Here is a 5305-nt window from a genome sequence, read left to right on the forward strand (position 1 = left end):
TGACATGATAAAAAGACAAACCAAAAAGCAACTCAGTAATGAAAAGGTAAATCTTTATTTGTTACTAACTTAATGTCAAAATTAAAATGATTAATGTTTTGTAATAGGTGATAATGTACAAAATAACACAACAAATGACTCATGAAGAGCAATGTTTAATTGTGGACCTAGTACAATCTCATCATTCAGAACTTGTAAGTTTTTTTTAAATAAAATAAAGAATGATAAGTACATAAAACAATTTTGTATATTTTATAAAAATATTTATGACATAGTTTACTGGTAGACCATATGAACAAGAAGAAGCATGGATAAATATTTGTGAAACATTTAATTTACATCAAACCACAGGTCCTAGAGTAATGGAGGAATTAAAGTTTATTTTTGATCATTTGACTAAAGCCGCTAAGATTGAAAATAGTACTGATAAGGTAAGATTCATTATAACTAGAACTGTTATTTTAAGGTATTTTATTTATTGTATATTTGATATCATTGAATTCAAATTTAATACATTCATCACCGTGACCCACTAGATTTCTATTTCCTACTGTTTAGCAGATCAGTACTTAGTTGCTCACATTTTTTTAGCATTGCATCCATAGTATCTTAATATGTGGGTAGTACATTTAGATTATAATTTGGAATAATAGTTTTCAAGGAACTCTGTAAATATTTCTTAAAATGAATAAATTATGTTCTATGAATACAGATTGGAAGATATAAAACTGGTGGAGGAACATATACTAAAAGTATGACAAGTATAAGCGAACAAATTTTGGGAGTTATTGCTGAAAGAACTGAACCTCTAGTAAATGAATATGATGACGACGCTAGTTATATAACTACAGATATTAGCAGTATATGTAAGTTAGGTTAGGTTTACATCATTAATATTACATTAAATGTATTCATTACATTTTATCAAACAATATCATCTATAATATAAGATTAATTATTTTAGTAGATATACAATATAATTATATACATTTATGTAAATAAATATGTAATAAATTTATGCTAAATTTTGTTCAATGAACATTGTTTGTAGTCCATGTAGTCTGTCTTGTACCTATTTGTTGCATTTTACTAAGGACCTAATTTTATTTTGATTGAATACAATTTTGAAAATGTTCAACTAGTAACTGGGATAGTTACAAATATTTAATAAACTTTCCTTTTCTTTACAGGGTGCCATGAACTCACTATATATCACTATTCTCACTTTTTTTTAGTGTATTCACTTTTTTGCACTTACTTCATTGATACCTCACTTTTCAGTTTTCTCTCTTTTTAAAGATCTTTAAATGTAATTATGTGTTAAAATTAAATACAAGGCTCCTGATATATTGTTACTTTAGCAGTTGAAAAATATAAAAATACATACGACACATTTTTTATAAAAATTAAAAGTTTGAATTTTGATAAAATGTATAAAATTTAATAATTATTTTGTAGTTCAAAATAAAATCTTCAATTTTTATACCTAAGAATTGATAATTTAAAACAAGATTACACATAAAAAGGTTATATATAAATTACTTTATTCACAATACTATCAGCAAATATACTTATTAATTTCATAAGCTGACTGACCATCTTCACTCAGAATTTGTTTTTCTTATACAATATTAAAATATTATATCACTGAATTCAAATTCAACACCATCCATTACAGTAACCATAATTAAGTATGAGGTCGTATAGAGCAGGTAAAAATGTTTAGCTTGAATTCCATTGTTCTCTGTTGAATGCTTTGGACATCTCTAGAAAAGCACCTGGGTAGTGTTTTTTTTTTATCTCTTATGCGGTTGTATAGTCTGTTATTCCATGCATATAGTGGAATCAGAAATCAAATTAGGTGCGAGGTTACATTCACAAACTTAAATAATAAATATACTTTTGCTTATAAAAAAATGATCAACCTAATAAATTATGTGCAATTTTTAATTATGAAAGGCCAAAAGGGAGCTGAATATACACTCAAGGATCATCACACCTTAGAAAATGTGGATGTGGAAGTTATACATTTTGATGAAAACGTTGAGGAACTTGATGTTACTGTTGATAATTTGGGTTATACTGGCAGTACTAGAATTAATTAGGGTAAGAAATAATATTTTTAACCATGTTATTCGTATTAAACTAAAATTATTTGTACAATATTTTGTTGTTTACAGCAAATCTCAGTCCTGAAACAATAACTCATGACACAGTTAATATCTCACCACAATTAATAACAAATAATGCAACTACAAATACAGCTAAAACCAAGTCATATAATTCTCATTCATCAATCACCCCATTAAAAGATACCATCACTAAAAATCGATCATCTCAAAAAAAAATTTGTGACGGTTTACAAGAGTTGATCCAAAATAAAATTAAAAAAGTGCAAGAAAGGGACTTATTTCATCAGAGTTAGATGACATTAAACTAAAAAAGTCTAAATTAGAGCTACAATCAGCAGAGGTAACCTTAGAAATACTACAAACAGAACTTTTAACCAAAAAAATAGAAATGGAATCTAAAAAAAAAACAAATGCTACTCCAAGAGGAAATATTAAACTTACAAAAACATAAAATGTTGAATAATTGAATATTTCATACTACTTATATATATATTAGTTTATTATTAGTATGTGATATTATAATATTTATAATTATTCAATTTCCAAAACAATGAAAAGCGTTAAGAATTGATGTTTATTTCTTGTTATAAAACTGTTAATTTCTTTTTACAATTTCTTTTTATTTTTTTATAATTATAAAACAAAAGTCATGTTTATTTCTTATTATAAAATTATAAATGTTGTTTCTGTTATTATACAAATGTTTTTTTTTTTTATTTTATTATGATTATTAATTTTGTTTCTGTTCTGGTTATAAAAATAAAGTCGTTTTTATTATCAAATTATTAATTTTACTCAAAATATTTGTTAATACAATCAATTAAACAAAGTTTCAATTAAATGTCTTTGTACTGCATTACCAGCTTGTCGAACAGGCAATACTGGAACTTGATCCAACATATCAGCAGTAAGTAGGGTTTCGTCTATAACCAGTGGTTCATTTGCTGCAATTAACATATTGTGCAACACTGCGGTAGCAATAATTGTGGTAAGAGTAGTCTGTATTTGGGTTCGTATTCCTAGAGATAAAACTGGGAACCGCCTCTTCCATACCCCAAATGTCCTTTCTATGACATTTCTAGTACCAATTTGAGCTTTCCAAAACAAAATTAAGCAAATGTTTTATTTAAATACCAGCCCCTTTACAATTTTTTTAATTTGTATAACTTATCATTAATTGTATATATTTTTTGCTAACCTGATATCTTAGTTCTGATTCACTTGTAGGATTTCCAAGTGGTGTCATCATATAATTTCTACAAGCATAACCCCCATCACCTACAAGCACGGAATTTCCAAATTCATTGTTTTCGAACTTTGCTCGTAATAATGAGTTGTCAAAAATTGTAGAGTCGTGTACTGAACCAGGCCACCTATTAAAATGTGCATACAAAAATTAAAAGGTATGAAGGGTATTCATACTATTCAATAGCTTTTCAGGTACCAACTCATTTCATAAATCAACTTAGCTACTACTCACCTAGCTACAATATTTATAAATTGCATATGGCTATTACACACTGCTTGTACATTAATAGAAAAGAATCCCTTTCTGTTCCGGAATTTCTCTCCAATGTTACTATTGGGTGATTGAATTTTTATGTGCGTACAATCAATTGCACCAATAACTTTCGGAAAATTACGTATTAAAAAGAAATCATCTTGAACTAAGTCGATTTCAGTTTGTGATCTTGGCATTTTTATATATTTTGGTTTTAGAAATGCAATAGCTTCAGAAACTTTTTTAATGACACGGCAAACTGTCGATTTGTGAACATGTATATGATCACCTAAAACTGTCTAAAATATAAAATGTATCATTACACTGAATTAATTTTATATAATTATTAAATACAGAATCATGACAAACCTGAAAAGCACCTGTAGCATAATATCTCAGGGCTATCAAAAGCTGTAATATTGGTGACAATGACACATTTCGTAATGTATTTTGAGTAATATTGTTGCTTATCATGTCAAGTAGATCCATGAACATAAGTTTAGACAATCTAATAAACACAGGAATATAATGTAGGTATATTTAAGTTCTATATTTTAATACGAGAGAAACAGTAACATATTATTAATAAAAGAAAAATTGTCGTTATGATAGTTAAACTATGTTAATATATTTGTAGCTACAGTACCTAATTATATATGAAACGTTTTACTATAGGTACATAGGTATTTATTTAATAAATAATAAAATATTTTGATATTAGGTACCTGAATCTTTGTTTAAAATCTACATCATCATAATCTGTCAGTGGATTAGACCTGTCACGAAAAAATCGTGGTCTTGGTAGCAATTGTAAAACATCAATAATAAATAATTCATCATCACTAGATGAAGACGAAGCCGACAAATCCATTTTTAAATGAATTTCTTTTTAAAAAGAAACAACGAAAATATTTAATTATTGAGTCTAAACAAATAATTAAGCAATTAAACAATTAAACAATTCACTATCAAAATTGTTTCTTCATTTTTCGGACAAGTGCTTATCACTCACTAATAACATTGATAACATTCGTATAATAATTAATCGATCTGTAAGTTACAGAACCAAAATCCGATCTGTAGTTTACAGGTCCAGTAGTCGATAGTTTACAGAGCCGTTACCACTATCGGGCGTTCAAGCAACACCCACTTTTATTTACAGAGCCGTTAGCAGTTAACGGTGCGATAACGGTTCGGTAAGTCACTACAGGACGTTTATGCAACCCAGCCTACGTCTTGGAAATACTTTTCTTTCAGGTCGATGTAGCTCATTAGCTAAACCCTCTAATGTAGACATTAAACTATAATATTCCTCTCACGTAATTCTTTTATAATAGATATGATTTCATTATTTACACCAGTATTACCAGCATTTTGGGACGATGTTAAAAGATTTAATCATAATACACTAATTGTGTATGAGGTATTACATCTTTATATAAACCAGATCCTTTCATAACTGACGGTAATAAACTAAATTTAAATAGCTGATCAGTTGGGGGTTCTTCAAATTTAGAACTCATCACTGAAGAAGAAAAATCAAATGGTTCATTTGATATGGTTGTATCATTAATAATGTTTTTCGTTTTGCACCTGAGCTAAATAAAAAGTTATCAAATTCTTTTAACTTTAATTGAGAAGGAGTTTTAACTTTGTGTTATTTATTTTCAAT

At 27.5% G+C, this 5305-nt stretch overlaps 1 long non-coding RNA gene across 1 annotated transcript; it reads left to right on the forward strand.

The window, feature by feature from the left end:
• Positions 1 to 2863: 2863 nt before the first annotated feature.
• Positions 2864 to 4583, forward strand: LOC126553360 (uncharacterized). The gene is made up of 3 exons (XR_007606544.1): positions 2864 to 3039; positions 3990 to 4163; positions 4355 to 4583. It is a non-coding gene; the product is annotated as an uncharacterized LOC126553360 (long non-coding RNA).
• The last annotated feature ends 722 nt before the right edge of the window (positions 4584 to 5305 follow it).

Source organism: Aphis gossypii, unplaced genomic scaffold (assembly GCF_020184175.1).
Source record: "Aphis gossypii isolate Hap1 unplaced genomic scaffold, ASM2018417v2 Contig00215, whole genome shotgun sequence".
Taxonomy (NCBI): domain Eukaryota; kingdom Metazoa; phylum Arthropoda; class Insecta; order Hemiptera; family Aphididae; genus Aphis; species Aphis gossypii.